This window comes from Convolutriloba macropyga, chromosome 5 (assembly GCF_964194025.1).
Source record: "Convolutriloba macropyga chromosome 5, txConMacr16.3, whole genome shotgun sequence".
In the NCBI taxonomy this organism is placed as follows: Eukaryota; Metazoa; Xenacoelomorpha; order Acoela; family Convolutidae; genus Convolutriloba; species Convolutriloba macropyga.
Genome location: NC_134472.1, coordinates 8545928 through 8569102, shown reverse-complemented (window position 1 = coordinate 8569102; position 23175 = coordinate 8545928). Strand labels below are relative to the sequence as shown.

General features: G+C 34.9%; 2 protein-coding genes across 3 annotated transcripts in view; both read right to left on the bottom strand.

Annotated features, from left to right (window-relative positions):
• Positions 1-23175, bottom strand: part of LOC142339107 (uncharacterized) — a 382233-nt gene that overhangs the window by 178580 nt on the left and 180478 nt on the right. The window lies entirely within an intron of this gene.
• LOC142339701 (uncharacterized) overlaps positions 1-23175 on the bottom strand; it is a 190353-nt gene that overhangs the window by 97586 nt on the left and 69592 nt on the right. The gene's annotated exons all lie outside the window — the stretch shown is intronic.

The window sequence follows — 23175 nt, the reverse complement described above, 5'->3', positions numbered from 1 at the left end:
CATTAACAAATTGATCACAATCCCATTAACTCTAGAAACTATGCAGCAGCTTATTATCAAACTGATTCTGATCACGTCCTATCCCAATTCTTAAAACTTGTGAAAACATGTCAAGTCTTGCTCAAGGCTTGTCAAGCCTAGATCAAGTCTTGGCCAAGACTTGGCCAGTCTTGAGGCAAGTCTTGATCAGAACTTGACAAGTCTTGAGTCACGTTTTGGTAAAATTGTTTAAGAGAAAATTACTAATCTGACCAACCCAGGGCCTCTGTGGCCGGAAAAATTCAAAAACATAAAAAAAATTGCAAATATTTTTAAAAATTGCTTAAATTTGTGACATTAAAATCTTGAAGAACATTCCATTACATATATAAACTTTGCACTAACCTATTATCAAACCCAAGAGGAAGTTCCGTGGCCCTTCAGGCTAGAGAAACTTAAAAAATGACAAAAAATTTCAAAAAACATCAAATTGCAAGTTTTAAAAAAATTGCTAGAACCTATTTTTAAAACATAAAGGAGGTTCCTTGACACCTAAGGGCTGATAGAAATCAAAAAATGTCAAAAATTTTCAAAAAGCTTAAAAAAAATTGCAAAATAGTATAAATTTACGTTTTTAGCAAGCGGTTGTTTGTCAGTAGCTAGCCACGAGAGGGGGGTGATTGGGGGGGGGGGGCAACACTGGGGTGGGGGGCAACAGCTCGGTGGGGGTTGGGGGCAACAAGGGGGTCCACAGTGGGGGTGTCTTTAACCTCTAAGAACCGCCTTTCACACCCTAAGTATAAGTATGAGTCTCCAAAACAGTTTGAGCTGAAACAGAGCTGAAAGGCTCTAAGAGCACTTAATGCCCGCTCGGCGCTACCTGTTTATCCCGTTTTTGAGGACGACAAGTCGAAAGCGTCAGACCAAAATCAGTCAAGCGAAAAATCGCAGAAAACAGGACCTACGGGACTAATATAATTGCTACAAACTTTGCTTGAGAGCAATTAAAAATGTATGGTGCAGATTTAGCTCGCATATGACGAAGTTCTGCGCTCGTCCGTGGGGCAGAAGGTATCTCGTGATTGAAGTGGGACGTGAATTGTCAATATTGCAGCTCGGAATGAATTTCAAGTCTTGATTGGTACGTCTAGAGTGAAGTGCACATCTTCAATTAAAAAATCAGTTCTGATCACGTCCCATCCCAAGTCTTAAGACTTGTGAAAACATGTCAAGCCTAGATCAAGTCTTGGCCAAGACTTGGCAAGTCTTGAGTCACGTTTTGGTAAAAGTGTTTAAGAGAAAATTACTAATCTGACCAAGCATTTTTTGATTTGAGCACATACCAACTTTAATTGTCCCCGAAACCAAATTATTTTTCATTGGCCATAATAAACTAGCCATGACTGCTATTTTTGGGCGAAATCAGAATCTTTCATCTTCTCTTAAATGAACTTTTGTGAAAGTCCCCGTGTTGTCACGCTTTTTTTACTTTGGAGAGTTTTTTAGACAGGCCAATGTATGTGGCGGCCTTCTTCTTTCGTTACCAAAAGAAAGTAAACCAACATTAAAAACTGCTCAATATTTTTCCCAAGACTTGTCAAATCTTGGCCAAGACTTGCACAAGACATGTCAAGTCTTGACCAATACTTGACACAAGACTTGCAAAGACTTAAGACTTGATTTAGGACGTGCCAAGTCAAAAATGTAACATGATCAGAACTCTGATACAGTACTGATCCAAGATTTCCAATTTCAATGAATCAGTACTGATTAAGAATTGATGTTGGGTCTGGGAGAGTAGTTACAAATATGGGGCAGTCTTTGGCTCGACGGTAAATAATGGTGCATTTATGTTGCTCGTTTAAAAAATCCTCGCCCATGTATGTTCGAATGCACCAGGCCCCCTGTGTGCGCTCAAAAAAGTTCCGTAGTGTACAGCTCGTGAAGCCAAAGATAGCTTGGTTATGGCTTTCGCAATTTTTATTTTACATTTTAACCAGGGTCGAGGTTTTACAACCATTCAACGCAAAATTATGTAACAAAAGCTGTGAATGTGGAAAATTTTGGAATACAAGCGGTGAATGCGGTGAAATTGCACAAATCAGGCGGTAAATACTGCAATAAAACTTTATCACCCGGTAGCAGTGAATGCTTGAAAAAAATTGCAAAATAGTATAAATTTACGTTTTTAGCAAGCCGTTGTTTGTCAGTAGCTAGCCACGAGAGGGGGGTGTTTGTGGGGGCAACACTGGGGTGGGGGCAACAGCTCGGTGGGGGTGGGGGAAACAAGGGGGTCCACAGTGGGGGTGTCTTTAACCTCTAAGAACCGCCTTTCACAACCTAAGTATAAATATGAGTCTCCAAAACAGTTTGAGCTGAAACAGAGCTGAAAAGCTCTAAGAGCACTTAATGCCCGCTCGGCGCTACCTGTTTATCCCGTTTTTGAGGACGAAAAGTTGAAAGCGTCAGACCAAAAACGGTCAAGCGAAAAATCGCAGAAAACAGGACCTACAATACTAATATAATTGCTACAAACTTCGCTTGAGAGCAATTAAAAATGTATGGTGCAGATTTAGCTCGCATATGACGAAGTTCTGCGCTCGTCCGTGGGGCAGAAGGTATCTCGTGATTGAAGTGGGACGTGAATTGTCAATATTGCAGCTCGGAATGAATTTCAAGTCTTGATTGGTACGTCTAGAGTGAAGTGCACATCTTAAATTAAAAAATCAGTTCTGATCACGTCCCATCCCAAGTCTTAAGACTTGTGAAAACATTTCAAGCCTAGATCAAGTCTTGGCCAAGACTTGGCAAGTCTTGAGTCACGTTTTGGTAAAAGTGTTTACGAGAAAATTACTAATCTGACCAAGCATTTTTCAATGGCCATAATAAACTAGCCATGACCGCTGTTTTTGGGAGAAATCATAATTTTTCATCTTCTCTTAAATGAATTTTTGTGAAAGTCCCCGGTTGTCATGCGTTTTTTTACTTTGGAGAGTTTTTTAGACAGGCCAATGTATGTGGCGGCCTTCTTCTTTCGTTACCAAAAGAAAGTAAACCAACATTAAAAACTGCTCAATATTTTTCCCAAGTCTTGTCAAATCTTGGCCAAGACTTGCACAAGACATGTCAAGTCTTGACCAATACTTGACACAAGACTTGCCAAGACTTAAGACTTGATTTAGGACGTGCCAAGTCAAAAATGTAACATGATCAGAGCTCTGATACAGTACTGATCCAAGATTTCCAATTTCTATGAATCAGTACTGATTAAGAGTTGATGTTGGGTCTGGGAGAGTAGTTACAAATATGGGGCAGTCTTTGGCTCGACGGTAAATAATGGTGCATTTATGTTGCTCGTTTAAAAAATCCTCGCCCATGTATGTTCGAACGCACCAGGCCCCCTGTGTGCGCTCAAAAAAGTTCCGTAGTGTACAGCTCGTGAAGCCAAAGATAACTTGGTTATGGCTTTCGCAATTTTTAATTTACATTATAACCAGGGTCGAGGTTTTACAACCATTCAACGCAAAATTATGTGACAAAAGCTGTGAATGTGGAAAATTTTGGAATACAAGCGGTGAATGCGGTGAAATTGCATAAATCAGGCGGTAAATACTGCAAAAAAACTTTATCGCCCGGTAGCAGTGAAATTACATAAATTTACCGCTCTGAAAAAAGTGCCCCATTTATGTAATATAAGCGGTAAATGTGCGGTATTACATAAATTCACCGCTTAACTTAATAGTGAAATTACCTAAATTCACAGCATAGAAAAAAGTCTTAAAATTGTGCGAGATCAGCAGTGAATGCGTTGAAAGACCATAAATTCACTGCTTATTTTCTAGGTTTTTATCCAACGACGTTAAGATACCTTTTTTAAAAGACTCACAAAAAAATTACCCACAAATAATCATTAAAATTGTTTTGAAAATTTTAAGCGGTGAATTTATGTATTGTCACCACTAGAGTTAGCGGTGAACTTACAAAAAATCACCACATTTCATCGCTTATATTTTGTAATTTAACCACTAATTTTACAAAAAATCAACGCAAATGTTTAACAGAAAGTTGAGTGAATTTGATTTAATTTCAAAACCAATATGCGCGAATTTTGGGAAAGTTGGCGTCGTGTATGAAGAAGTGGCAGACATGCAGGAGGTGAGGGTTCGAATCCGTATAAGACAGGTAATTTCTAGAAACCTGTGAGATGTGGTGAAGTTTTGTATGTTCACCGCTTACTCTAGAGTTGAAATTACGTAAGTACAAATTTTACGAAAGTACGGTGAAAAAAAACTTTTCACCGCTTATCTTTCATATTTTTCCGATTTTTCCCGACCCGGGTATATTCTTGACAGAAAAATATAACATTACAGTGAAATTATTTTTTGTACAATATTTACAATAAATAAATTGATAGGAGCTGATTATACAAAGTCCTATGCATTTCACACAGTTTTAAGTTTTCAGTAGTTCGCTTCCTTTTCATGCGTCCAGCTTTCCTAATTTCTTCTGTCTTTCTCTAGTTCGGTTGATAACATTCATTTTTATCAGTATCACACAGCTGTCCAAGTGGGCAATCAAAATCGATGAAGCAGAAAGTAGTACCTCTTTTGCAAAACGCGTACCCATAGCACTGTTTAAGATCGTAGTCGCAGTATTCATGTGCTTTGCAATCATTGTAGTCCTCGCATTTTCCTCCTACAGTATCTTTTGCTAAGCACGCTCTGCGCATACCGTCTATCAAACATCTCAGCCTGAATAACTGCAAAGCAGCATAGAAAGATGGCGAAATTTGCAAGCATATCTATTTTCAAGTTTTTTAGACTTGTGAATGGGAACTCTTGAGCGCGTGGTTAAAGTCAAGATAAAAAATAAACTTTCTTGAACGTTGTTTTTTGCAAAAATGAAAATCTGTATTCAATTAAGTTCAATGAATACATTTTAAGCAATGTGGTTTTTAAATTCTTAATTTATCTGATGACGGGTGTGTTTTTATCAGTTCACCAATTTCTTGTTTGAGCTCACTGTTCAAAATATGTAATCACATCTTATCTGTATAAATTTATGGCTTTCAAGCGACTGTTGAAATTGCATAAAGAGAACATTCATACTGATGAAAATTCACGACGCCAATTTGTTGAGCATCCTTAACTTAACATTGCTATCAAAAAAGCGAACGTTTCCTGAAACTAATTTCTCTTAACTTCTTCAAACGTTTTGTAAAAAACAATTCATAACGCAGTATGATATTGTTTTTCTTTTCACGCCCCTCTCTGGAGAAATTTGAATCACCGATCAAAATCCATTCACAAACAACTGATAAGAAATTATAGCTCATTTCCGTAATGGAAAATTAAGAGAATCCAAGCATCATCTCAACTAAGCTATTGCACAAAATAGCTCCGAACTTCATGATGCATTTCTCTAGAATGCCGAAAATTATTTGTTTTTATCAGTATTATGGTTACTATGAGTTCAGTTATTTTTATTATAGTGCTTGAGATATATTAGATTTGAAATCCTCACTTTAAAATTAGTTATGCATTTTGATGAGGACTAGGATCTAAGATTTCAAATAAATTCACTTAGGAGGCCTCAAATGACGTCATTGCAGGCTATTACATACCACTATAACCACTAATATAAAAACTAAACTGAAGCAATGACACCAATTTTTGGCGCATTTTTCATTTGACTTGTAGCAGTTAACTGCCGAAAATAGAAATAATCAGCTGACTCTTGTAAAGGAAAGAGAAAATTAGATCACGCAAAAAGAGAAAATCACTCGAAAAGGCAAATCGGTCAAGTGAACGTTTTGCGTAAAACATAGCGGGTAGAATACCAGAAACAACTTGAAGAGTCCTGCAATAAAAAATCTTATCTAACCCTACCTATTTCAGAAGTATGTAAAAAATAGAGCTAATTGAGGGGGTGGGGGTAAGTTAGATATCTTGAAAAGACTTGTTTGGGATCAAAAATTCTCAAAGTAATCTTTCCATATTGAATATTACCATGAGTTCCTCAATTAGTTCCTAAAAAACATAATAAGTGGAATACCAAAAACGACTGGAGGAGTCAATCTAATTAATAACCAAACCATCCTTACCTGAAATAAAGTATTTCAAGGAAAAACGAAAAAAGTAACAGCCTAATAAAACTGTAGGCATGGATTTAGAAAAATGGGGACACCGTTTTTGTTCAGTGGTATGGGTAGGCGGGGTGTAGGTGTGAGGGGAAGAAGTTGGGTAAGCTTTGGGCGTGTAGGGGTAGGTGGTGGAGTGGTTAGTTTAGGAGGGTAAGTCGGTGGTGTCTGTTGTTTGAATAGAGAGAAAAAATCAGTTATGGGGGAAAATCCGTAAAAAGACATTTTTACATTGAGTTTTACCAGCAGTTCTCACCTTCAATGTATCAGTGAGCTAATGTTAAAATCCAATTTTCGAAAACAGAAGTCAACAAAAAAAACAGAGACAAATGTTCGAATTCAAAGAGGTCCAAATTCATTTGTTGAACAAAATTCCTCTAGCTAAAAAGAAATAGCAGGTAGAAGACCGGAAACAACTCGAAATCTTGAATTACAAAAACTATAATAACTTCTCCTCAAATGGAGGGGTTAGTTTAGGAGGGTATGTCGGTGGTTTCTGTTGTTTGAATAAAGAGAAAAGACAGTTATGGAGAAAAAATCCTTGAAAAGACATTTTTACATTGAGTTTTACCAGCAGTTCTCACCTTCAATGTATCATTGAGCTAATGTTAAAATTCAATTTTTGAAAACAGAAGTCAACAAAAAAAACAGAGACAAATGTTCGAATTCAAAGAGGTCCAAATTCATTTGATGAACAACATTCCTCTAGAGAAAAAGAAATAGCCGGTAGAAAACCGGAAACAACTGGAAGTCTTGAAATACAAAAACTATAATAACTTCTCCTAAAATGGAGTGGTTAGTTTAGGCGGTTAAGTCGGTGCTGTCTGTTGTTTGAATAAAGAGAAAGGACATTTATGGGGAAAAAATCCTTGTAAAGATATTTTTACATTGAGTTTTACCAGCAGTTCTCACATTCAATGTATCAGTGAGCTAATGTTAAAATCCAATATTCGAAAACAGAAGTCAACAAAAAAAACAGAGACAAATGTTCGAATTCAAAGAGGTCCAAATTCATTTGATGAACAAAAATCCTCTGGATAAAAAGAAATAGCCGGTAGAATACCGGAAACAACTCGAAGTCTTGAAATACAAAAACTACAATAACTTCTCCTAAAATGGAGTGGTTAGTTTAGGAGGGTAAGTTGGTGCTGTCTGTTGTTTGAATAAAGAGAAAAGACATTTATGGGGAAAAAATCCATGAAAAAATTTTTTTACATTGAGTTTTACCAGCAGTTCTCACCTTCAATGTATCAGTGAGTTAATGTTAAAATCCAGTTTTCGAAAACAAAGGTAAACAAAAAAAACAGAGACAAATGTTCCAATTCAAAGAGGTCCAAACTCATTTGATGAACAAAAATCCTCTAGATAAAAAGAAATAGCCGGTAGAATACCGGAAACAACTCGAAGTCTTGAAATACAAAAACTACAATAACTTCTCCTAAAATGGAGTGGTTAGTTTAGGAGGGTAAGTTGGTGCTGTCTGCTGTTTGAATAAAGAGAAAAGACATTTATGGGGAAAAAATCCTTGAAAAAATTTTTTTACATTGAGTTTTACCAGCAGTTCTCACCTTCAATGTATCAGTGAGTTAATGTTAAGATCCAGTTTTCGAAAACAAAGGTAAACAAAAAAAACAGAGACAAATGTTCGAATTTAAAGAGGTCCAAACTCATTTGATGAACAAAAATCCTCTAGATAAAAAGAAATAGCCGGTAAAATACCGGAAACAACTCGAAGTCTTGAAATACAAAAACTATAATAACTTCTCCTAAAATGGAGTGGTTAGTTTAGGAGGGTAAGTCGGTGCTGTCTGTTGTTTGAATAAAGAAAAGGGACATTTATGGGGAAAAAATCCTTGTAAAGACATTTTTACATTGAGTTTTACCAGCAGTTCTCACCTTCAATGTATCAGTGATCTAATGTTAAAATCCAATTTTCGAAAACAAAGGTCAACAAAAAAAACAGAGACAAATGTTCGAATTCAAAGAGGTCCAAACTCATTTGATGAACAAAAATCCTCTAGATAAAAAGAAATAGCCGGTAGAATACCGGAATCAACTCGAAGTCTTGAAATACAAAAACTATAATAACTTCTCCTAAAATGGAGTGGTTAGTTTAGGAGGGTAAGTCGGTGCTGTCTGTTGTTTGAATAAAGAAAAAGGACATTTATGGGGAAAAAATCCTTGTAAAGACATTTTTACATTGAGTTTTACCAGCAGTTCTCACCTTCAATGTATCAGTGATCTAATGTCAAAATCCAATTTTCGAAAATAAAGGTCAACAAAAAAAACAGAGACAAATGTTCGAATTCAAAGAGGTCCAAACTCATTTGATGAACATAAATCCTCTAGATAAAAAGAAATAGCCGGTAGAATACTGGAAACAACTCGAAGTCTTGAAATACAAAAACTATAATAACTTCTCCTAAAATGGAGTGGTTAGTTTAGGAGGGTAAGTCGGTGCTGTCTGTTGTTTGAATAAAGAAAAAGGACATTTATGGGGAAAAAATCCATGTAAAGACATTTTTACATTGAGTTTTACCAGCAGTTCTCACCTTCAATTTATCAGTGAGCTAATGTTAAAATCCATTATTCGAAAACAGAAGTCAGCAAAAAAACAGAGACAACTGTTCGAATTCAATGAGGTCCAAATTCATTTGATAAACAAAATTCCTCTAGCTAAAAAGAAATAGCCGGTAGAATACCGGAAGCAACTCGAAGTCTTGAAATACAGTAACTATAATAGCTTCTCCTAAAATGAAAAAGGGTTAGTTTAGGAGGGTAATTCGGTGGTGTCTGTTGTTTGAATAAAGAAAAAAGACAGTTATGGGGAAAAATCCTTGATAAGACATTTTTACATTGAGTTTTACCAGCAGTTCTCACCTTCAATTTATCAGTGAGCTAATGTTAAAATCCATTATTCGAAAACAGAAGTCAGCAAAAAAACAGAGACAACTGTTCGAATTCAAAGAGGTCCAAATTCATTTGATGAACAAAAATCCTCTAGCTAAAAAGAAATAGCCGGTAGAATACCGGAAAAAACTCGAAGTCTTGAAATACAGTAACTATAATAGCTTCTCCTAAAATGAAAAAGGGTTAGTTTAGGAGGGTAATTCGGTGGTGTCTGTTGTTTGAATAAAGAAAAAAGACAGTTATGGGGAAAAATCCTTGATAAGACATTTTTACATTGAGTTTTACCAGCAGTTCTCACCTTCAATTTATCAGTGAGCTAATGTTAAAATCCATTATTCGAAAACAGAAGTCAGCAAAAAAACAGAGACAACTGTTCGAATTCAATGAGGTCCAAATTCATTTGATAAACAAAATTCCTCTAGCTAAAAAGAAATAGCCGGTAGAATACCGGAAGCAACTCGAAGTCTTGAAATACAAAAACTTCAATAATTTCTCCTTAAATGGAGTGGTTTGTTTAGGAGGGTAAGTCGGTGGTATCTGTTGTTTGAATAGAGAAAAACGACAGTTATGGGGAAAAAATCCTTAAAAAGAGATTTTTACATTGAGTTTTACCAGCAGTTGTCACCTTCAATGTATCAGTGAGCTAAGGTTAAAATCCAATTTGCGAAAACAGAAGTCAACAAAAAAACATAGACCAATATTCGAATTCAAAGAGGCCCAAACTCATTTGATGAACAAAATTCCTCTAGCTAAAACAAAATAGCCGGTAGAATACCGGAAACAACTCGAAGTCTTGAAATACAGTAACTATAATAGCTTCTCCTAAAATGAAAAAGGGTTAGTTTAGGAGGGTAATTCGGTGGTGTCTGTTGTTTGAATAAAGAAAAAAGACAGTTATGGGGAAAAATCCTTGATAAGACATTTTTACATTGAGTTTTACCAGCAGTTCTCACCTTCAATGTACCAGTGAGCTAATGTTAAAATCCATTATTCGAAAACAGAAGTCAGCAAAAAAACAGAGACAAATGTTCGAATTCAAAGAGGTCCAAATTCATTTGATAAACAAAATTCCTCTAGCTAAAAAGAAATAGCCGGTAGAATACCGGAAGCAACTCGAAGTCTTGAAATACAAAAACTTCAATAATTTTTCCTAAAATGGAGTGGTTTGTTTAGGAGGGTAAGTCGGTGGTGTCTGTTGTTTGAATAGAGAAAAACGACAGTTATGGGGAAAAAATCCTTAAAAAGTGATTTTTACATTGAGTTTTACCAGCAGTTTTCACCTTCAATGTATCAGTGAGCTAAGGTTAAAATCCAATTTGCGAAAACAGAATTCAACAAAAAAAACATAGACAAATATTCGAATTCAAAGAGGCCCAAACTCATTTGATGAACAAAATTCCTCTAGCTAAAACAAAATAGCCGGTAGAATACCGGAAACAACTCGAAGTCTTGAAATACGGTAACTATAATAGCTTCTCCTAAAATGAAAAAGGGTTAGTTTAGGAGGGTAATTCGGTGGTGTCTGTTGTTTGAATAAAGAAAAAAGACAGGTATGGGGAAAAATCCTTGATCAGACATTTTTACATTGAGTTTTACCAGCAGTTCTCACCTTCAATGTACCAGTGAGCTAATGTTAAAATCCATTATTCGAAAACAGAAGTCAGCAAAAAAACAGAGACAAATGTTCGAATTCAAGGAGGTCCAAATTCATTTGATAAACAAAATTCCTCTAGCTAAAAAGAAATAGCCGTTAGAATACCGGAAGCAACTCGAAGTCTTGAAAAAATAAAACTTCAATAATTTCTCCTAAAATGGAGTGGTTTGTTTAGGAGGGTAAGTCGGTGGTGTCTGTTGTTTGAATAGAGAGAAAACACAGTTATAGGGAAAAAATCCTTAAAAAGACATTTTTAAAATTGAGTTTTACCTGCAGTTTTCACCTTCAATGTATCAGTGAGCTAATGTTAAAATTCAATTTTCGAAAACAGAAGTCAACAAAACAAAACAGAGACACATGTTCGAATTCAAAGAGGTCCAAAATCATTTGATGAACAAAATTCCTCTAGCTAAAAAGAAATAGCCGGTAGAATACCGGAAACAACGCGAAGTCTTGAAATACAAAAACTTCAATAATTTCTCCTAAAATGGAGTGGTTTGTTTAGGAGGGTAAGTCGGTGGTATCTGTTGTTTGAATAGAGAAAAACGACATTTATGGGGAAAAAAGCCTTAAAAAGAGATTTTTACATTGAGTTTTACCAGCAGTTGTCACCTTCAATGTATCAATGAGCTAAGGTTAAAATCCAATTTGCGAAAACAGAAGTCAACAAAAAAAAACATAGACAAATATTCGAATTCAAAGAGGCCCAAACTCATTTGATAAACAAAATTCCTCTAGCTAAAACAAAATAGCCGGTAGAATAACGGAAACAACTCGAAGTCTTGAAATACAGTAACAATAATAGCTTCTAAAATGAAAAAGGGTTAGTTTAGGAGGGTAATTCGGTGGTGTCTGTTGTTTGAATAAAGAAAAAAGACAGTTATGGGGAAAAATCCTTGATAAGACATTTTTACATTGAGTTTTACCAGCAGTTCTCACCTTCAATGTACCAGTGAGCTAATGTTAAAATCCATTATTCCAAAACAGAAGTCAGCAAAAAAACAGAGACAAATGTTCGAATTCAAAGAGGTCCAAATTCATTTGATAAACAAAATTCCTCTAGCTAAAAAGAAATAGCCGGTAGAATACCGGAAACAACTCGAAGTCTTGAAAAACAAAAACTTCAATAATTTCTCCTAAAATGGAGTGGTTTGTTTAGGAGGATAAGTCGGTGGTGTCTGTTGTTTGAATAGAGAAAAACGACAGTTATGGGGAAAAAATCCTTAAAACGAGATTTTTACATTGAGTTTTACCAGCAGTTGTCACCTTGAATGTATCAATGAGCTAAGGTTAAAATCCAATTTGCAAAAACAGAAGTCAACAAAAAAAACATAGACAAATGTTCGAATTCAAAGAGGTCCAATCTCATTTGATGAACAAAATTCCTCTAGCTAAAAAGAAATAGCCGGTAGAATAACGGAAACAACTCGAAGTCTTGAAATACAGTAACTATAATAACTTCTCCTAAAATGGAAAAAGGTTAATTCAGGAGGGTAATTCAGTGGTGTCTGTTGTTTGAATAAAGAAAAAAGACAGTTATGGGGAAAAATCCTTGATAAGACATTTTTACATTGAGTTTTACCAGCAGTTCTCACCTTCAATGTATCAGTGAGCTAATGTTAAAATCCATTATTCGAAAGCAGAAGTCAGCAAAAAACAGAGACAAATGTTCGAATTCAAAATGGTCCAAATTCATTTGATGAACAAAATTCCTCTAGCTAAAAAGAAATAGTCGGTAGAATACCGGAAACAATTCGATGTCTTGAAATACAAAAACTTTAATAATTTCTCCTAAAATGGAGTGGTTAGTTTAGAAGGGTAAGTCGGTGGTGTCTGTTGTTTGAATAGAGAGAAAACACAGTTATAGTGAAAAAATCCTTAAAAAGACATTTTTACATTGAGTTTTAGCTGCAGTTTTCACCTTCAATGTATTAGTGAGCTAATGTTAAAATCCAATTTTCGAAAACAGAAGTCAACAATAAAAACAGAGACACATGTTCGAATTCAAAGAGGTCCAAAATCATTTGATGAACAAAATTCCTCTAGCTAAAAAGAAATAGCCGATAGAATACCGGAAACAACTCGAAGTCTTGAAATACAAAAACTATAATAACTTCTCCTAAAATAAAGTGGTTAGTTTAGGAGGGTAAATTGGTGGTGTCTGTTGTTTGAATAGAGAGAAAAGACAGTTATGGTAAAAAAATCCGTAAAAAGACATTTTTACATTAAGTTTTACCAGCAGTTCTCACCTTCAATGTATCAGTGAGCTAATGTTTAAATCCAGTTTTCGAAAACAGAAGTAAAAAAAACATAGACAAATGTTCGAATTCAAAGAGGTCCAAATTCATTTGAGGAACAATATTCCTCTAGCTAAAAAGAAGCAGCCGGTAGAATACCAGAAACAACTCGAAGTCTTGAAATACAAAAACTATAATAACTTCTCCTAAAATAAAGTGGTTAGTTTAGGAGGGTAAATTGGTGGTGTCTGTTGTTTGAATAGAGAGAAAAGACTGTTATGGTGAAAAAATCCTTAAAAAGACATTTTTACATTAAGTTTTACCAGCAGTTGTCACCTTGAATGTATCAGTGAGCCAATGTTAAAATCCATTATTCGAAAGCAGAAGTCAGCAAAAAACAGAGACAAATGTTCGAATTCAAAGAGGTCCAAATTCATTTGATGAACAAAATTCCTCTAGCTAAAAAGAAATGGTCGGTAGAATACCAGAAACAACTCGAAGTCTTGAAATACAAAAACTATAATAACTTCTCCTAAAATAAAGTGGTTAGTTTAGGAGGGTAAATTGATGGTGTCTGTTGTTTGAATAGAGAGAAAAGACTGTTATGGTGAAAAAATCCTTAAAAAGACATTTTTACATTAAGTTTTACCAGCAGTTGTCACCTTGAATGTATCAGTGAGCTAATGTTAAAATCCAATTTTCGAAAACAGAAGTCAACAAAAAAAACAGAGACAAATGTTCGAATTCAAAGAGGTCCAAATTCATTTGAGGAACAATATTCCTCTAGCTAAAAGGAAATAGCCGGTAGAATAACGGAAATAACTCGAAGTCTTGAAATACAGTAACTATAATAACTTCTCCTAAAATGGAAAAAGGTTAGTTTAGGAGGGTAATTCGGTGGTGTCTGTTGTTTGAATAAAGAAAAAAGACAGTTATGGGGAAAAATCCTTGATAAGACATTTTTACATTGAGTTTTACCAGCAGTTCTCACCTTCAATGTATCAGTGAGCTAATGTTAAAATCCATTATTCGAAAGCAGAAGTCAGCAAAAAACAGAGACAAATGTTCGAATTCAAAGAGGTCCAAATTCATTTGATGAACAAAATTCCTCTAGCTAAAAAGAAATAGTCGGTAGATTACCGGAAACAATTCGATGTCTTGAAATACAAAAACTTTAATAATTTCTCCTAAAATGGAGTGGTTAGTTTAGAAGGGTAAGTCGGTGGTGTCTGTTGTTTGAATAGAGAAAAACGACAGTTATGGGGAAAAAATCCTTAAAAAGAGATTTTTACATTGAGTTTTAGCTGCAGTTTTCACCTTCAATGTATTAGTGAGCTAATGTTAAAATCCAATTTTCGAAAACAGAAGTCAACAAAAAAAACAGAGACACATGTTCGAATTCAAAGAGGTCCAAAATCATTTGATGAACAAAATTCCTCTAGCTAAAAAGAAATAGCCGGTAGAATACCGGAAACAACTCAAAGTCTTGAAATACAAAAACTATAATAACTTCTCCTAAAATAAAGTGGTTAGTTTAGGAGGGTAAATTGGTGGTGTCTGTTGTTTGAATAGAGAGAAAAGACAGTTATGGTAAAAAAATCCTGAAAAAGACATTTTTACATTAAGTTTTACCAGCAGTTCTCACCTTCAATGTATCAGTGAGCTAATGTTTAAATCCTGTTTTCGAAAACAGAAGTAAAAAAAAACATAGACAAATGTTCGAATTCAAAGAGGTCCAAATTCATTTGAGGAACAATATTCCTCTAGCTAAAAAGAAGCAGCCGGTAGAATACCAGAAACAACTCGAAGTCTTGAAATACAAAAACTATAATAACTTCTCCTAAAATGAAGTGGTTAGTTTAGGAGAGTAAATTGGTGGTGTCTGTTGTTTGAATAGAGAGAAAAGACAGTTATGGTGAAAAAATCCTTAAAAAGACATTTTTACCTTAAGTTTTACCAGCAGTTCTCACCTTCAATGTATCAGTGAGCTAATGTTGAATTCCAATTTTCGAAAACAGAAGTCAACAAAAAAAACATAGACAAAAGTTCGAATTCAAAGAGATCCAATTTCATTTGATGAACAAAATTCCTCTAGCTAAAAAGAAATAGCCGGTAGAATACCGGAAACAACTCGATGTCTTGAAATACAAAAACTTTAATAATTTCTCCTAAATTGGAGTGGTTAATTTAGAAGGGTAAGCCGGTGGTGTCTGTTGATTGAATAGAGAGAAAACACAGTTATAGGGAAAAAATCCTTAAAAAGACATTTTTACGTTGAGTTTTACCTGCAGTTTTCACCTTCAATGTATTAGTGAGCTAATGTTAAAATCCAATTTTTGAAAACAGAAGTCAACAAAAAAACAGAGACACATGTTCGAATTCAAAGAGGTCCAAAATCATTTGATGAACAAAATTCCTCTAGCTAAAAAGAAATAGCCGGTAGAATACCGGAAACAACTCGAAGTCTTGAAATACAAAAACTATAATAACTTCTCCTAAAATAAAGTGGTTAGTTTAGGAGGGTAAATTGGTGGTGTCTGTTGTTTGAATAGAGAGAAAAGACTGTTATGGTGAAAAAATCCTTAAAAAGACACTTTTACATTAAGTTTTACCAGCAGTTCTCACCTTCAATGTATCAGTGAGCTAATGTTGAATTCCAATTTTCGAAAACAGAAGTCAACAAAAAAAAACATAGACAAAAGTTCGAATTCAAAGAGATCCAATTTCATTTGATGAACAAAATTCCTCTAGCTAAAAAGAAATAGCCGGTAGAATACCGGAAACAACTCGATGTCTTGAAATACAAAAACTATAATAACTTCTCCTAAAATGAAGTGGTTAGTTTAGGAGAGTAAATTGGTGGTGTCTGTTGTTTGAATAGAGAGAAAAGACAGTTATGGTGAAAAAATCCTTAAAAAGACATTTTTACCTTAAGTTTTACCAGCAGTTCTCACCTTCAATGTATCAGTGAGCTAATGTTGAATTCCAATTTTCGAAAACAGAAGTCAACAAAAAAAAACATAGACAAAAGTTCGAATTCAAAGAGATCCAATTTCATTTGATGAACAAAATTCCTCTAGCTAAAAAGAAATAGCCGGTAGAATACCGGAAACAACTCGATGTCTTGAAATACAAAAACTATAATAACTTCTCCTAAAATGAAGTGGTTAGTTTAGGAGAGTAAATTGGTGGTGTCTGTTGTTTGAATAGAGAGAAAAGACAGTTATGGTAAAAAAATCCTGAAAAAGACATTTTTACATTAAGTTTTACCAGCAGTTCTCACCTTCAATGTATCAGTGAGCTAATGTTTAAATCCAGTTTTCGAAAACAGAAGTAAAAAAAAACATAGACAAATGTTCGAATTCAAAGAGGTCCCAATTCATTTGAGGAACAATATTCCTCTAGCTAAAAAGAAGCAGCCGGTAGAATACCAGAAACAACTCGAAGTCTTGAAATACAAAAACTATAATAACTTCTCCTAAAATGAAGTGGTTAGTTTAGGAGAGTAAATTGGTGGTGTCTGTTGTTTGAATAGAGAGAAAAGACAGTTATGGTGAAAAAATCCTTAAAAAGACATTTTTACCTTAAGTTTTACCAGCAGTTCTCACCTTCAATGTATCAGTGAGCTAATGTTGAATTCCAATTTTCGAAAACAGAAGTCAACAAAAAAAAACATAGACAAAAGTTCGAATTCAAAGAGATCCAATTTCATTTGATGAACAAAATTCCTCTAGCTAAAAAGAAATAGCCGGTAGAATACCGGAAACAACTCGATGTCTTGAAATACAAAAACTTTAATAATTTCTCCTAAATTGGAGTGGTTAATTTAGAAGGGTAAGCCGGTGGTGTCTGTTGATTGAATAGAGAGAAAACACAGTTATAGGGAAAAAATCCTTAAAAAGACATTTTTACGTTGAGTTTTACCTGCAGTTTTCACCTTCAATGTATTAGTGAGCTAATGTTAAAATCCAATTTTTGAAAACAGAAGTCAACAAAAAAACAGAGACACATGTTCGAATTCAAAGAGGTCCAAAATCATTTGATGAACAAAATTCCTCTAGCTAAAAAGAAATAGCCGGTAGAATACCGGAAACAACTCGAAGTCTTGAAATACAAAAACTATAATAACTTCTCCTAAAATAAAGTGGTTAGTTTAGGAGGGTAAATTGGTGGTGTCTGTTGTTTGAATAGAGAGAAAAGACTGTTATGGTGAAAAAATCCTTAAAAAGACACTTTTACATTAAGTTTTACCAGCAGTTCTCACCTTCAATGTATCAGTGAGCTAATGTTTAAATCCAGTTTTCGAAAACAGAAGTAAAAAAAAACATAGACAAATGTTCGAATTCAAAGAGGTCCAAATTCATTTGAGGAACAAAATTCCTCTAGCTAAAAAGAAGCAGTCGGTAGAATACCGGAAACAACTCGAAGTCTTGAAATACAAAAACTATAATAACTTCTCCTAAAATGAAGTGGTTAGTTTAGGAGGGTAAATTGGTGGTGTCTGTTGTTTGAATGGAGAGAAAAGACAGTTATGGTGCAAAAATCCTTAAAAAGACATTTTTACATTAAGTTTTACCAGCAGTTCTCACCTTCAATGTATCAGTGAGCTAATGTTAAAATCCAATTTTCGAAAACAGAAGTCAACAAAAAAGAACATAGACAAAAGTTCGAATTCGAAGAGGTCCAATTTCATTTGATGAACAAAATTCCTCTAGCTAAAAAGAAGTAGCCGGTAGAATACCGGAAACAACTCGAAGTCTTGAAATACAAAAACTATAATAACTTCTCCTAAAAAGAAGTGGTTAGTTTAGAAGGGTAAATTGGTGGTGTCTGTTGTTTGAATGGAGAGAAAAGACAGTTATGGTGCAAAAATCCTTAAAAGACATTTTTACATTAAGTTTTACCAGCAGTTCTCACCTTCAATGTATCAGTGAGCTAACGTTAAAATCCAATTTTCGAAAACAGAAGTCAACAAAAAAGAACATAGACAAATGTTCGAATTCAAAGAGGTCCTAATTCATTTGATGAACAAAATTCCTCTAGCTAAAACGAAATAGCCGGTAGAATACCGAACACAACTCGAAGTCTTGATACAAAAACTATAATAACTTCTCCTAAAATGAAGTGGTTAGTTTAGGAGGGTAAATTGGTGGTGTCTGTTGTTTGAATAGAGAGAAAAGACAGTTATGGTGAAAAAATCCTTAAAAAGTCATTTTTACATTAAGTTTTACCAGCAGTTCTCACCTTCAATGTATCAGTGAGCTAATGTTAAAATCCAATTTTCGAAAACAGAAGTCAACAAAAAAAACATAGACAAATGTTCGAATTCAAAGACGTCCAAATTCATTTGATGAACAAAATTCCTCTAGCTAAAACGAAATAGCCGGTAGAATACCGGAAACAACTCGAAGTCTTGATACAAAAACTATAATAACTTCTCCTAAAATGAGGTCGTTAGTTTAGGAGGGTAAATTGGTGGTGTCTGTTGTTTGAATAGAGAGAAAAGACAGTTATGTGGAAAAAATCCTTAAAAAGACATTTTTACATTGAGTTTTACCAGCCGTTGTGACCTTCAATGTATCAGTGAGCTAAAGTTAAAATCCAATTTTGGAAAACGGAAGTCAACAAAAAAACAGACACAGATGTTCGAATTCAAAGAGGTCCAAATTCATTTGATGAACAAAACTCCTCTAGCTAAAAAGAAATAGCCGGTAGAATACCGGAAGCAACTCGAAGTCTTGAAATACAAAAACTATAACAACTTCTCCTAAAATGACGTGGTTAGTTTAGGAGGGTAAATTGGTGGTGTCTGTTGTTTGAATAGAGAGAAAAGACACTTATGGTGAAAAAATCCTTAAAAAGACATTTTTACATTAAGTTTTACCAGCAGTTCTCACCTTCAATGCATCAGTGAGCTAATGTTAAAATCCAATTTTCGAAAACAGAAGTCAACAAAAAAAACATAGACAAATGTTCGAATTCAAAGAGGTCCAAATTCATTTGATGAAATAAATTCCTCTAGCTAAAACGAAATAGCCGGTAGAATACCGGAAACAACTCGAAGTCTTGAAATACAAAAACTATAATAACTTCTCCTAAAATGAATTGATTAGTTTAGGAGGGTAAATTGGTGGTGTCTGTTGTTTGAATAGAGAGAAAAGACAGTTATGTGGAAAAAATCCTTAAAAAGACATTTTTACATTGAGTTTTACCAGCAGTTGTCACCTTCAATGTATCAGTAAATTAAAGTTAAAATCCAATTTTCGAAAACAGAAGTCAACAAAAAAACAGACACAGATGTTCGAATTCAAAGAGGTCCAAATTCATTTGATGAACAAAACTCCTCTAGCTAAAAAGAAATAGCCGGTAGAATACCGGAAGCAACTCCAAGTCTTGAAATATAAAAACTATAAAAACTTCTTCTAAAATAGGTTAGTTCTTCTAAAAGTGGTTAGTTTAGGAGGGTAAATTGGTGGTGTCTGTTGTTTGAATAGAGAGAAAAGACAGTTATGTTGAAAAAATTATTAAAAAGACATTTTTACATTAAGTTTTACCAGCAGTTCTCACCTTCAATGTATCAGTGAGCTAATGTTAATATCCCATTTTTGAAAGAACAAAATTCGTCTAGCTAAAAAGAAATAGCCGGTAGAATACCGGAAACAACTCGAAGTCTTGAAATGCAAAAACTTTAATAATTTCTCCTAAAATGGAGCGGTTAGTTTAGGAGGGTAAGCCGGTGGTGTCTGTTGTTTGAATAGAGAGAAAAGACAGTTATGGGGAAAAAATCCTTAAAAAGACATTTTTACTTTGAGTTTTACCAGCAGTTGTCAACTTCAATGTATCAGTGAGCTAATGTTAAAATCCAATTTTCGAAAACAGAAGTCAACAATAAAACAGAGACAGATGTTCGAATTCAAAGAGGTCCAAATTCATTTGATGAACAAAATTCCTCTAGCTAAAAAGAAATAGCCGGTAGAATACCGGAAACAACTCGAAGTCTTGAAATACAAAAACTAATTTAAATTCTCCTAAAATGGAGTGGATAGTTTAGGAAGGTAAATTGGTGGTGTCTGTTGTTTGAATAGAGAGAAAAGACAGTTATGGTGAAAAAATCCTTAAAAAGACTTTTTTACATTATTTTTACCAGCAGTTCTCACCTTCAATGTGTCAGTGAGCTAATGTTAAAATCCAACTTTCGAAAACAGAAGTCAACAAAAAAACATAGACAAATGTTCGAATTCAAACAGGTCCAAATTCATTTGATGAACAAAATTCCTCTAGCTAAAAAGAAGTAGCCGGTAGAATACCGGACGCAACTCGAAGTCTTGAAATACACAAACTAATTTAAATTCTCCTAAAATGGAGTGGATAGTTTAGGAGGGTAAGTCTGTGGTGTCTGTTGTTTGAATAGAGAGAAAAGACAGTTATGGGGAAAAAATCCTCAAATATACATTTTTACATTGAGTTTTACCAGCAGTTCTCACCTTCAATGTATCAGTGAGCTAATGTTAAAATCCAATTTTGGAAAACAGAAGTCAACAAAAAAACATAGACAAATGTTCGAATTCAAAGAGGTCCAAATTCATTTGATGAACAAAATTCCTCTAGCTAAAAAGAAGTAGCCGGTAGAATACCGGATACAACTCGAAGTCTTGAAATACAAAAACTAATTTAAATTCTCCTAAAATGGAGTGGATAGTTTAGGAAGGTAAATTGGTGGTGTCTGTTGTTTGAATAGAGAGAAAAGACAGTTATGGTGAAAAAATCTTTAAAAATACATTTTTAAATTGAGTTTTACCAGCAGTTCTCACCTTCAATGTATCAGTGAGCTAATGTTAAAATCCAATTTTGGAAAACAGAAGTCAACAAAAAAAACATAGACAAATGTTCGAATTCAAGAGGTCCAAATTCATTTGATGAACAAAATTCCTCTAGCTAAAAAGAAGTAGCCGGTAGAATACCGGAAACAAATCGAAGTCTTGAAATACAAAAAACTATAATAACTTCTCCTAAAATTAAAAATATCCAAGAATTGAATTACCGAAAAGTTTGTAACAGCCCTATGAAAAGGTAGGGGTTGCTTAAAAATTGGACGCAGGTTTAGTTTAGTGTTCTGGGCAGTGGGGTAAGTGTAGAGGGCGTAGGTAGTATTTATGGCGGGAGGTTTTCGTAGTACGTTGGGGAGGTGGATTAGGTAAGTGGGAGGATTTGGTGGGTAGATTTAGGTGTGTGTGGGGGGGGGGGGTCAGTAGGTAGGGTTAGGTGTGTGAGGTTAGGTGTGGGGTTAGGCGCGTGGTGTCTGTAGTTTGAATACAGAGAAGAGAATGTTATGGGAAGAAAACTTCGCATGATGACTTTTATACCTTGAGCATTAGCACCAATTTGTAATTTCTACGTCCTAATAAGCTACGAATAAAATTTAATATTCGAAAACAGATGTCAACGTTCTCAAAAAAGAAGTCAATGTTGCAAAACAAAAATCAATAGTTCAAGTCCTGAATAAACTTGCGTCAGCTAAAAGAGAACATGTAGATTCTCAAAAGACTTTTTGGAGTCGTGAAAACTTGTAGAGTCCCATTACTCCATTTTGAGTCGTTAAAACCTAGAATCTCAATGCTCCTCTTAGAGTCGTAAAAACCTGTAGAATCTCAATAATCTTCTTCGAGTCATAAAAAAAACCAACACATTTACAATAATTGCTGCAGACTTTAATGGAGAGCAAATTAAAAAAATAACTAGCCGTTTATAATTTATGAATCATGGCTCAAGGGATAGATTATCAGCATTTGTTCACCTCATAAGTCTCCGTTCAATTGACCTTTTGAAAAATGCGTGAAACAGGTTACAAGTGTTGTTTTTGCTAACTTATTTCGGAGTACCGAGCTACCAGGATTGGATATGGTGACAAACTCAGCAGTAAATTGTGGATTTTAAACTCTGCGATTCTACACTGCCCAGTACCCAGGTTAAGGTCCCATCCGGAAGTAACCTTTGATCAGACCAAGTCCAACTCAAACGGTGTGTTCCCAGACCGAAATTACAGGGTTCGAAATGCTATTAACAAAAGATTTTCATTAAGTTCTACATTTGCTTCACCTAATTCGCTCAAGAGTGTAATAAAGAGTGGAATAAAGAGTGTAATTATAGTGTATTTTTAAAAGTGTAATAAGGGTGTACTAAAGAGTGTAAAGAGTGTACATTAAAGTGTAATTTTCTCAAAATTACACTCTTACACTCTTATCCCTGCTAATTAAGAGTGGAATTGGCTTTACACCCTTATTCTCGCTTAATAACGGTGGAATACGGGCGTACGCCTCGGCCCGGGTGGGATTTGGATCGAGCGCACAATAGTGTATGATCAGAGGTCACTTCGGTCTGGGAATGGTAAGATCAGAGATCATTTCCGAATGGTAATGGTCTGATCAGAACAATCGTCTGGACAATGATATGATTTTGGTCTGATCAGAGGTCACTTTCGTCTGGAAAAGTCTGAAAAGAGAATTTTTAGCGCACTTCGAGCGCACACGGTGTTTCGAGCGCACTTTAGTCTGATCAGAGGATACTTTCGTCTGGAACAGTCTGATCAGAAGTCACTTCCGGATGGCATCTCAACCTGGGTACAATGATCTTGACATAATTCAGACTTTTCTGAACTAAGAACAGAACAAAACATAAACCGACAAATGTCGGAAGAATTGCTCCTGAACGACAGCCTAGATCAATTTTTCTTTATGGGTGCAAAAAAGTGTCGCGTCCGGGATTCGAACAACTGCAGTTGTTCGAATCCCTGACGCGACACTTTTTTGCACCCAATCCACCGCCAAAACGACTAACCACTGAGCTACAGATCACATTACTCTCATATTCTGCAACCGATTTTATATTAGCTTTACTTCAGAGCAATGGACATCACTCAAAAATGAAGAACGAAAGCGTGAAAAAGTCACTTGAGAAGTCAAAGAATGTTCTAGAAGAAAAGCGCAAAATTGTCAAGCAAAAATTTTGCATAAAAAAGACACACACGTTTACAATAATTGCTATGAACTTCGTTCAGGAGCAATTAAAAACCCGCACTGAATATCATCTGTGACACGCGAGGAAAAAAGCGTGTGGCTTCACATGAGATAAATTTAGAGTGTTCTTACTTTACTGTTTAAAAATGGACTTAACATCAAAAGGTACATTCTGCATACGAGCTCCAATAAGCATGTTCAGATGCCCAAAAAGGAATGAGATTCGAGCCTAACCAAGACCGA